The sequence below is a fragment of the Triturus cristatus genome, chromosome 9 (genome assembly GCF_964204655.1).
Source record: "Triturus cristatus chromosome 9, aTriCri1.1, whole genome shotgun sequence".
NCBI classification, from domain to species: Eukaryota; Metazoa; Chordata; class Amphibia; order Caudata; family Salamandridae; genus Triturus; species Triturus cristatus.
Genome location: NC_140592.1, coordinates 140,735,724 through 140,748,171, shown reverse-complemented (window position 1 = coordinate 140,748,171; position 12,448 = coordinate 140,735,724). Strand labels below are relative to the sequence as shown.

Sequence of the window (12,448 nt, the reverse complement as noted above, 5' to 3'; positions counted from 1 at the left end):
CAACTTTAAGTTTAGCAAATACATAGCGGCCATTTACATCTGACCATGTTTTAGAGACCGTGACTGGAAGGGATTTACGAAGGAGAATTGCGACTCCACACTTGCGGAGGGGACCTGCGTCCGTGGATTCATTTTGTTGAATGCTGCTATGTATAACCTTGCCCACCCAATCTCTACAAAGTTTGTCTGATTCTAGAGCATCCAAATGGGTCTCCTGAAGCAAGGCTACATCTACATGCTTAGTCTGAAGGTAGGAGAGAACTTTCTTCCGTTTTATGTAATGGGTGAGACCATGTACATTCCAAGTAATTGCATTAAGAGAATGTGTTTTTGCCATATTAGAACAATGCAAATATCAGAAACAAGAGAGTGAAGCACAAAACAACGTGTTGAACGAAACAAAGGAAAAAGAAAAAGGAAAAAGAAAAGGAAATAACAAAAAGAAGGGAAAACAGAAATAAAATAAATGGAAACGATACTCTGATTTAAATGAGATACATGAAGGAGACAATAGGAAAAATAATGAAGAAAGGAGATAAGATTTAGAGAAGTGATACAATAATAAGGAAAACTATAAAATATTGAGTAGAAACAAGGAGAGATCAAGAGACCGTAAACTGTTACCCGCGGGTCTGGGCGCACTGGAGCACCGCCACGGGAAAAGACCCCACAGAAAAAGAGAAAGGATTAGGAGAGTAATAATGATATAGAAGGAAAGCCCAGAAAAGCATTGTGAAAAAGAGCATAGGTACGATAAAAAGGTAGAAAGAGCAGAATAGAGATTAAGAAGCAGTATTACTTAGAAGGAGGAATCTAGCAATAATTAGATGTAAAGTAACCTAAGATCATAAGGCATACAATGCGTGTATAAATAAGCATAGACCAACATGCAAACGTGCAAGTAGAATAATAAAACTGTAATCAAACCATTAGACGCCAAGGCGCCCAAGTAAATGCAGAATCATTAAGAAATATTTAAGCAATAAATTGTAACATGAAGAGCAATGAATACAGGAAGAAGAAAGAGTGATATTATTAGGCAGAGAAATAACAGAAAGCAGAATGAAGGAGAAAAGAAATAAAGTAGAGAGCTAGAAAGAAAGAGGTAAAAAAGGACAAGCAGATATTATAAGAACAGCAAAACATGTCAAAAATGTGGTAAATAATTAACAATAGAAATAAGACTCTCAAGGAAAAGGAGTCTACAGTTAACTGCCAATAGGATTAAAGACAACAACTTTCAGGGGGGGGGGGGGGGGGGTGAGAGAATTATTCAGTCCGCATCTGAAGGAGTTTTAAGAGGAGAACGTGACTTGTCTCTTTGCAAATCTTGTGAGAACGTAGCAGCCGAAACCGATTGTATTGCAGATTTCCTATCTTCTTGTGAGCGATGAAGTCGATCAAGATCCCTACCCCGAAGTCGGGGGCTACTAGGAGGGCACCTGTTGCGATCTGACAATGTAGTAGAAGACTTAGAGGGTGATTGGGACTGAACTTGCAGTGAGGATGTAGTGAGAACCTCCATCTCTTGAGGGTGAAGACGGTCCAGAAATTGCTGAAGATGCTCTGGGTCAAAAAAGTCCTTAGAGACTCCATCTTTGGTAACGCGAAAGCGTGCAGGGTCAAATAGGCCATATTTGATACCTAATTGACGTAATTGAGGACGCATGGAGAGAAAGGCTTTCCGCCGCTCATTAGTTTCCTTGGAGAAATCAGCTGCCATAAAAATGCGATGACCTTCAAAGGAGAAGGAGCCTTGAAGCCGTGCAGCAGACAGTATTTGTCTTGTTTGTTCATGGCGAAGAAAACAGGCACTAATCGGTCGTGGACGCGCGGCAGGATCACCACGTGGAGGGCCAATTCTATGAGCCCGCTGTATCTCCAGAGGTGGATTGAAAGGAATGCCAGTCAGCTTTGGGAGTACACGACACAGAAATGCACTGGAACTCTGCCCTTCAATGCGCTCTGGAAAGCCAAAAAAACAGATGTTGTCCCTCCTACTTCTGTCTTCCAAATCAATGAGTTTACTATGGAAGAGTAAAAGGTCCCGGTCTTGATTTGGAAGAGATTCCAATCGATTCTCCACTGCCAGAACTCTAGAATCAAGGGATTCAAACTTCGTATGAAAGTTGGTAATTTCTGTCTTAATTGATTTAGTCTCCTCAGCTAGTGATGTAATTGTAAGGTTCATGTCATCTAATCGACGACTAACCTCGGATATTTCGTGCAGGATACGTTGCAAAGTTGCCGCCGACGCCTGTCCACCATTAGAGGCCGAAGCCTGAGGTGAAGCGGAAGGAGAGGAGGCATTGCCTTTTGTTGGCATATTGGTGGACTGCTTGAGGCCTTCTGCAAAAAGAAGTGGTTTAGAAGCCGACATTTGAGGAGAATGTTTGATAAAAACTTTGAAAGTACGTAAAGCCGTCTTGCTGATAGGGAATGCTTATAAGTAATTGCAGAAAAATACCATGAAGTACCAAGACATGCAAAAATAATACAATTAATAACTGTATATGTATGATATTAATAAGCTAAAAGGAGCTTATATCGCATTTCTAGACACTAAAGTGTAAAAGTACAACATATAGAGGAGAAATCATTGCTTAGTGACCCCCCAAAACCATGAGTACAATGTCATTACACTGGTGAATATAATATTAACTGCCGCTATATTCAAAGGCACGTAAATAGAAGTAAGATAAAATGAAACAGCATATGCGCGCTTATGGCGATAATAAGCAAGGTAGTCATGGTCAAAGCAGAAAATGCACAGCCTAACTGAAAAGGTTGACAAGGGCACTATAATGGCATTGGAAGAAGGCACACTCTTATGTGAGACATATAGACTGCGCTAAAGGAAGCCATGAAGCGCCAACTGTAACCAAAGTCAAAAAGGCGCGAAACTGCAACTTGAAGCAAAGGTGAGACAGCTCCTGAAAAGGCAAAAAAAATTCAGCTTGGAAGGTCAGTTTAGTGTGATGAGTCGTAAGTTTACTTGCTAACCTGATGAGGCGCACATTGACTGGATGAGGTGGGTGACATAAGTGCCACAACAAGATTATAGAAGGAAGTAATCCTACCAGTAGCAGAGCGTCAACTCGTCAAAAATCCTGACTCCTGTCAGGTGATATTCCTGAAAGAAATATTGCAGTAGGCAAGTTGAAGAGGTGCGGCTTCATGAGGAGGTAGATACTCGTCAGGAGCAACGAAGGTGTGTCTACATGAGGGAGGCGCTCGACAACATTAACGAAGGCGCGGCCTCATGAGGAGGCGGGCGCCCGTCGTCAGCAATGAAGGCGCGGCCTCATGAGGAAGCAAGCGCTCTTCAGCAGCAACAGAGGTGCGGCCTCATAGGGGCAGGCGCTCTTCGTGAGCAACAGAGGCGCGGCTTGAGGAGGAAGAAGAGGCAGCCTGAGGAAATGCGTCAGGCAGGCTTCGCCGGACATGCAGCTCTACACAACCCCGTCATCGAGGCGGTCAGTACCAGGGATACTTCGCCGTTACATCGCAGAAAACACGCCCAAATCGTGCCCACCACCTTCCGGCTGTCGCAGGGCACAAGAAAAGGACTCCAAAGCCGATATGAGGTGAGAAATTTCCGTTAAGGGTCCATCCCGCGACGGAGCTCACTCGTCAGGCGGCCATCTTCCTGCGTGGCCAGACCACGCCCCCGGGACAGGAATCTTGAGGCAACAAGGTGGGATTTTCAAGAAATATGCACTTAATCCAGTAATAAAAAGATGTAAAAGGAGAGATCTTCCAATAGACTGATGCAGTCATCAGGTTTACTAGGAACACTGCTGTAATCAGTGACATGCCTGCATGGAAGGGGCATGGTCAGGCAAATTGTATACAGATTTAAAACTTCACATCTGGTTGCACGGCAGTTATCAAGGTTCCCAGACACACAGAGGGGTTGAAAAGCATACCTAGGTGTCTAGATGTAGGACAATAGGTTAGTATGCAAGAGGAAAAGGAGAGGAGTGCAGGTGAGAAGCAGGTACAGTGGTGGTAAAAACAGAGCTAAATTTTGTTTTTGGGATGAATTTAGCAGGAAGGCGCGAAGACCCATCCAGTGACTTATTCCTGCAAGACAAACAGTGATCTGTGAGTGGAAGGAGGGTAGAGGGCGAACGTGGCTATCGATAACCAGGTTTGTGTCATGTGCTTAAGAGAAATCAAACAGGAAGGCACTAACCCTATGAGAAGCGGGCAAACCGAAAGTCTTGTGGAATTCCTACAGAACAAGAGATTGAGGGAAAGTGAGGAGGATGGGAGAAACAAAGCCTCATGAGACTGAGAAATCTGCAGTCAGAAATGTAAGAGAATAACCAATTAAAAGCTGATCATATTATTCAGAGGATGGATATTGTTTGAAACAGTAGTGCCCAACTGTATCAAATGCTAGAGAAAGGTCAAGAACTAGCAGTATAAAAGTAAGATGGTTATGATTTGATGGGGTTAAAAAGATATACATGTGACACAGGTCGGTCTTTGGGAGTGAGGAGTCCAGAAACCCAGTTGAAAAGAGCTTGCGAGAGTTTTAATGATGAGGGTGTGTAACGAGTGAGGCTAGAGAACACCTAGGAGGTGGCGGTCACAGGTTTACCAATTTGGAGAATGACTGGCTCAGATGACTTGCCTTGAGTATAGACATAATTTAAATTCAATGTGATTCATCGGAGGAGCGGCTGACATTTGATTGCTGGTAGTAGAAGCACAGCAAACGTGGGAATGGGGCATCATGAGGAGTGTAGCAAGTACTCTGTTTGCAGACATCATACAATAGAAGCATGACCAAAATATAAAACAGAGAGATGGGTGACTGATAAGCAAGCAGGGAGGGAAGTGAGGGGAGGTCATGGGCACCTGAGTTGTTGAGGATCAGAAAGAATTTTAGTGATATGGTCTTGGAATTACGACATTTTGGCCAAGATAATGGTGTGAAAGGGCTTTATCACAGGACTCCATATGCTAATCGAAATTTCTGACAATTTCAGGAGTACTGTATATATTTTTGTCTTTAGTGGGCAGATGGAGAAGGGGGAAAGGAAGCAATCCAGGACTATTGCAGCGGATTTGAGGGAGTAGGATAGCTTCTTTATATTAGGTATGCTGCTCTAACTTACTTTCACCCAGGAGACATTGGATCCCTTTTTGACAAACCAAGCATAATAATGGATGATTTGCTCCTACTAACTTCCTCAATGTGCTTTACCACCATAAGTTAAATGAAGATTCGCCAACAAGAAAACATCTTTACTCAACTTCTGTCAGATCATTTCTTTTTCAACAGGCACTGTGGCCCAGCTCACTCCCTGCTAAACCAGGGAATTCCTCCTCACTCATTGACTCACACACATTTTATTAAATGCAATGTACTTAAAGGATACTCATTGCTTAATAATAATTACATCCATAACATATATATTACACACACCCGTGACCAACGTCTAAGCTAGACCAAAACGCGTAGGGTTTTACTGGTCGCTGTAAAAAGAAAATAAAAGATTATTCTTTTACCTACTCGTGAGTGCGTTCCAGCTACTTTCTGAAGTATTCTGTTGGAGATATATATATATATATATACACACACACACACACACACACATATACATATATACACAGTTTTGACCATGTTTTCAGTGTGCTTATACACATACTGAAAAATACAGTTAAAAAACGGGATTTATAGCTCTGGCTCAAATAAAATAAAAAACACTAGGGGATTCGTGAGTTACGGTTACCAATGCACAAAACACATGCAATATCTTGGATGACATTAGAAATATTTCTGCTTCAAACTCATTGGTGACAACTATGTTACTTGTTGACTTGACTGACAAAGTCATACTTAGGCTCACATTGCTTCCATATAAGAGTGAGTTAGCATTTTATAAAATTAACTTAAATACTGTGAACATCTTTCCACAGCTAAAGCAGTTCGCAAGACAGGGAAGATCTAATTGGACTTGTGTAGCATGAATTGAGAGGGTGGGGGGGTGGGGAGGTACTCGTATATTTCAAGAAACACGAAGTATCGCTATATAATTGAAAACCATTTGGTGAGCATTACCATAAGTCATAAACTTTCATGTTCTAAAAAGTTGTCATAATTTGTACTTTAGTGTTGCAGTCTCAGTATTTCAATTTCAGCTCCCAGGTCACTTTATTTCCTGACACTTCTTGCCGAAAATTAAAACCCTTCTATGATGAATCATTTTGCATCATTTTGAACAACTTCTTTATTTGGCTTCAGTGTGGCGTCCCTTTACAGCAGAGGGATTGGCATTCTTTCATCACAGAATGATACTAAAAATTGGTAGAAAGGGGCTTTTGCCACAAGACAGTATGTCTCACCAACTGAATTCCACACTTTTGCCCTGACTCACAATCCAATCCTGTGCCCCTTTAAACTAGCAAGCCACGATGGAATTTGCAATCTCCTACCATGCATCATTCTGCCTTTTCAAAGTCTTCAAATACTTCTTTCTCCATGGCGCCCATGCACAATGCTTTTGATCTGCCACAGTAACTCCATTGCTCAAAACAATACAAAATGAGTTCTTGATCTTCTTCCAATTACCTAACAGTTGACTTATTTTCACTAATAAAATACTTAAGTTCTGAGGAGGATCCTGAAAAGCATGCTGTGTTGACTTACAAGGGGTTAGCTAGTTGGGTGAAAATGGGCTAGGACAGCAGGTTTCCACACCTAAGGGGAGAAGAACTCAGCAGAATAGCTGGGCCAGAAGGACTAGAGTTCTTCCCATGGATCCCGGATAGGGCAGAAGCCTAAAGGAAACTGGGTTTGAAGCCAGAACAACAAAAGATAGGGAAGGGAATGAAATATTTCTTTGCCCTGTGTGGTATTCTGATGGACCTGTTTAATGTGCTACAAAAAGAGGAATTACAAGGATGACTAAGTGCTGTACTGACTTTAACCCAAAACTAATCAGAGCATCTATAATGCATCTGTATGCTGCTTGTCATTCTTAGGCATCTTTCTAATGACCTCAGTCCCTTCAAATGGAAGCAGACTCAGAGTTGTAACCCTAGACTTATAATTTAGACATTGTGCTTTAAATGCAATTTAAAAACCAACCTAGAATGTCAGCGACTGGCACATACTTATGTATTAATTCCTTTCTTAACTTAGTGATATTTCCTGAGAATCTGGGAATCACTACTCCATAGTAGCTAAACATCCTTCCAACTCTAATCTGAGAGCCTATTCTCCAGGACCATCTGCGGTCTTCAAATCCCTACCACCACCTACCTTCTGAGCCCATTATTCCAATCTATCCCTTTAGTCCTACTACTCCTCAGCTTTACAGAGCACTAATTTGCGTTTCAGTGTCTCAAATCAAGCTTAAATAGAGGTTCAATAACTGGGACAGGAGAATTGGTACCCTTATGAAGGCTGGTGGATATTGTCTGTGGGGATATCCAAGAAAACAATATAAGCGTCACTCTAGGGGAGGTCTATATTTTGGGGGGTGAGGAGAGACTCTAAACCAGTATCGATTCCGGGGCCTATTCCTTCAAGTGGTCCACAAATAAATGTGTAAGGATCTCCCAGTCCTTGGAACAAAGAGCGCCTGCCCCTTAGCCAAACACATATCCTTCAAATTATCTAGGGATCGGTTTCTCAGACTTACTTCTCATTTGGCCTCTACCATTATGGATTTATTAACTACTATTAGTACGTGCTGGAACTGCAATCAAGTGAATCCTCAAAGCTTGGCGTTGGTTGTGCAAACTTATTTTTAGGAGTTTAAGGCTTACTAATGGCAGTGGTGTGGCATTAGAGAACCAGAGGTGTACAACTTCTCTACCATGAGAGAGAAGTGCTAACGGGGTGTACCTGGTGATCAGCTTTGGGTCCATTAGTAGGGGTTAGTCCCCAGAAGATCATTAATATATGGCTCGGAGTAATACGAACTGAGTTCAGTACCAGAACCAGCCTGAACTTCAGCATTATTTTACATATAATGTGAGGTGCTAGGCTTTGGCAGTGTGCCACATAGAAAAGATTCATTCACATAATAAATGACAGTATCTATATGTGACCACCAACAGTGCAATATGATTAAGCAATGACCACCTACAAATGGATGCAGGGTAATCTTTGTCGATAAAAGGGAAAGCCATCACTTAAGCAACTTCTCCAGTAAAAAGACTAATTGAAAACCAAAAATGCAGTCCTGGAGTATACAGAAGGTTGCTTTCTGTCACTCAAAGTGATAAAATTGAGGAACCGGTTTGAGACACAGCAGGTCGGCTAAGTGCTCCTCTCCTCAGATCACACTACTTAAATCTTTACATGCACAAGTCCAATAAATAACATGAACAAAATGTTTGCAAATAGTGATGGAAAAGTTTGAAAAATAAGTGACTATTGTTCATATATTTTAAATGTTCCCCAAAAATAAGCCCTACTGAAATTTAATTCACAATATATGATTCAACCTATTGCTAGCACAAAACTTCTAGTGTTGCTAACTGGAGACATACATTCCATCTAAAGTATCTGTTTCTAGGTGTTCAAGGCACCGGATTGGTTTTTAAAAACCCTTTAAAGCACGGTTTTAACCTCATCTGTGCAGCAGCGGAGGCTGAACGAGTTCACTAACGCTGTTAAATGCAGCATGAGAGTGTACAGGACTGAGTGCTTGTTCCTTTTTTAATTACAGCTTGCTCTCCAAACTTATCCGTGTGGGGGCATGCAACCAGGTTCCAGCTAGTTAAAAAATAAATTACTAGGTTTCCATGGGGCCACCAGCCATAGGGAGCAAAATACAGCGACTCATACAACACCTTAGGGACTTAAAGCCAGAAGTAGCTCAGAATGCAGACCATGAGCTAACAAATTATTAAAACATGGCGAAGCACAAAGTGTTGGATTGCCAAACAGAATCAAAAGGCAACATAATACTAACCGAAAGAGCAATTTGCTCCTTTGCAATTAGTTGTGGGGCGACCCGTGTTGTGTTAAGCATAACTTAGGTAACGTTTAAAGCATAAAAGTGCACTCAAGCTAAAAATAGTACTAAACTTTGTACTTCAACCCCAGATCTGATTAGAAAAGAGCATACTCTAAATGCTCAACAATAGTGGTACACTGTTACACCTACCGGAAGCAGCACCTGTAACTCAGGTGGAATCCAGAACGTATGAGACACCAGGTGATGTTTTCGTTTCTGAAAGTTACTGAAGGTATAGTAGTCAGATGCCCTGTCAGTTGGTGACAATGCTTTAAGTCAACCGGCCCTGGAAGTACAGCGGCGATGGTGTGCCTATACCTGCAGGATAACAGAGCAACAAGTTACTGGTTAGACTAGAATATTTCGGGTAAAACTGTTCTTTGTCAAAATCAGTTGCCTTCTGCACATGTTGTAAGCTATATAGATAACTCAGTCAGCGTTAAGTTGTTTTGCATGCCAACTATGAAATGCTGAAAAAAGAAGGAGGCAAAGGAAATGACCGAGCCCACAAAAGGCAAATCCGTAACATACTAAGCACTATGGCGTCATGTGAGGAAGTATCAGATATTTAATGAGGACAACCCCTGCCAAAACTACATATTATACGAACTGACTTTTTAATTCCAACTAAAAAACAAATACCTACAAAGGAGTAAAACATTGCAGAGCACTAAACAGAGTCAAGGTTAGTAAGAGTAAAGGCAGGGCACGAACTGGGGGTACACGCGGGTGGACGGCGTCCACTCAATTTTTTCACAGGGTGAATGCCGTCCACCCTGCCATGAATTTGGGCCCCACTGAATAATGTGCTGAACTCGTCCTGGTGTAATTTCCAAACACGGGGACACTTTCAGCAGCGCCTGCACGTTGTCTGCTTTCCTTCTGCAACAATGTGCAGGCAGGGACAGGATGGGGCTTTCTTATTTAAGACTCCTGCTGGGCCCATAACAAAGGCCGAATTTGAGGGGTCATCAGGCCTCCTTTTGTTTGAGTCTCTTGGCTGGGAGCAGCTAGAAGTCTCACATGTGATGCAAATGGGGGCTCACACCTTGTTAGCACTTCACACATACTTAAGAGAGGCGGCTTTTCACTTTGTTCAGTGCCAGTCTAGAAGATATGCAAGCATTGTAAGAATATCAGGTGTGTTGTCTTTCCCAGTATTTACAGCAAAACAAATTTCATTCATATAGAGCTTACTTCTCCTGAGAAATTGAAATAATTTAAGTACCACTATGTTTTCTTGTATAGCCCTACCCATTCCAATGAGGGTGTCAGAGCGCTTTACATCAACACGTGCATATTACATGTCCAATAAATGATGTTCCTAAATGAATGTATAGGATGCGTTACATAAAACTGGGGGATTGCAAGGTGCATTAGTCACATATCATCTTCCATAGCTCACTGTGCTATTATCCTCACAATGCGCTCAAATGTACACAAGATAGACCTGCTAAACATATATATGAGGAGTTTAGATCTGATGTCACTCCTTGTGATGCCACTTCCTGTGAAGTCGTGGCTTGTGATGCCACTTTCTAATATGTCAATTCCTGTGATGCCATGCGTGATATCATGCGCCGTGATGTCAATTGCATACTGCCTAACTAGGTTCGTCCCCGCACTTTTTTTTAGAACTTGTGCCCTGAGTAAGGGTGTGGGAAATTCATGTCATTTCCATTTGTGTAATGTCAAGAAATGGAGATCTGGTAGTTAGAGCTAAATAGTAATGCAGACTGCACCTTTGGATGATGTTTTTCGCACAAACAAATATACCGCAAGAAATATAAACGTACAAACAAAAGCACCACACTTTAGGGTCGTTAGAGTTGCTCCCGTGCTCACATGATAGGTTTGCCACCCGAAATGTATTTAATTAAGCATAATGCTTAATTTCTGAAATCTCATAATTCAAAGCATGACACTAAATGCCAGAAATTATGCTTACGTAACAAAAAATTCACACAGGTCAAAATAAAACAGTACTGTGAACTACCAGATTGATATATAAGCATGACACAGTACCGAGCACCTTTTCAAATTTAACACATTAACAAAACCTGAATTTTCAATTCATTTCAAATGTTTGTTGTGGGGGCCTGGTGTATAACGTCTATGCGCATACACAGGCGCAAATTATGAGGGAGAAGCCCAGTCCCACAGAACCGACAGAGGGGTCCGAACTTCCATTCGCGGGGCAGTGCTTTTGTGCTTCTACTGCAGGCCGGCGTCAGCCCAGACCCGTAAAGGGAATGACGTTCATTGATTCTGCAGCAAGTGTAGACACTCACCGAACTTGTAGCGCGACCTAAACAGTGGTAGGAGCGACCAGTGGAGAGTTAAGCAAAAAACTGTCTGATCAGCGCTAGCGGCGACTGGCTGAGCCGTTCGGCCACGATGAGGGCTTTACGACGGCGCCACTAGACGGAAAGCCACGGGGACCGAGACTCAACAGCCGGTAGAGAAACAGAGCGGGACTGCAGACGGCGACACGCTGGTGACGTAGGGGGTGGAGCGCTCGTGACGCAAAACTACCCGCGTGGCTCGCGGCGGCTGATCGCTTTACAGAAGTTGCCGTCGGTGGAACATATCAGGACAATTCTTTTTAGAGCCTTCCAACTAGCAGCGGAATCAGTTAAGAGAGGGTTACCCGTGAGAGGAATTATCCTTAGCAACGACCTTGCAAAGCTTTGTATCACGTGAGCATTACAGAGCCACGAGCGTAGCAACGGTAAACAAGCACTGGCAAAGCCAATAAGGTCTCGGTTAAGGCTATTGCAATGTTTTGTGCGGTTTTATAGCGTGAACTTAATCCGAAGGTTGTTAAGAATATCCGCACCCGAGGATTGTACAAGTAAATTCCTTTATTCAGTAAAATGCACCAACACAGGCTCCGTGTAGTGGAGCGCAAACAATGCTGCCTCTCTGGTTGTCATCAGCTGTCAACTGTCAAAACAAACTGACAGCTGGTGACAAGGGGTGGCAGTACGGCAGAGGTCTTCAAACTTTTTTGCTCTGAGCCCCCCTAAGCAAAATGTTTTGAGGTCGGGCCCCCCTTCAAAACTTTATAGCAAGGATTGGGAGAGCGGGAGGGACATGGCTGGTGCAGGAGGCGGGGCTTATGAGATGATTTCAGGAGTACTTTTTCTATAGTTCATGAACCACACTAAATATGAGAGTAATGAAACAGCAAATTAATCAAACAAATTGTCCCAAAAACTACCGCTCCCCATAATTGGGGTGTTTATGACTCAGACTCTTGGATCCAATGCAACTACACCTACTGCACTAATGATAACTGCAGTACCGAGTAGCAGGCAGTCTCCTCTGCATCTTTTAACACTTCCCCATCATGCGTGAACATCACTCCAATCTTGAAACAAGCTGTCTGTCCTGTTAGAAAAAAAGAGCTCCCACATGTTGTATCCCTTTTTTTTCAGCAAGGGTGCCCTCGGTCATTA

At 42.5% G+C, this 12,448-nt stretch overlaps 1 protein-coding gene across 2 annotated transcripts in view; it reads right to left on the bottom strand.

The window, feature by feature from the left end:
- The window catches only part of PTPDC1 (protein tyrosine phosphatase domain containing 1), a 350,874-nt gene extending 339,373 nt beyond the window's left edge, over positions 1 to 11,501 (bottom strand). The window contains exons 1-2 of one of the 2 annotated variants that reach the window (XM_085624576.1): positions 11,279 to 11,501; positions 9,138 to 9,305 (exon numbers count right to left, since the gene is read on the bottom strand). The gene's annotated coding sequence lies outside the window, so the exon portion shown is untranslated. The remainder of the gene's footprint in view (positions 1 to 9,137; positions 9,306 to 11,278) is intronic. The other variant, XM_085624575.1, reaches the window with a different exon arrangement.
- Positions 11,502 to 12,448: the final 947 nt, after the last annotated feature.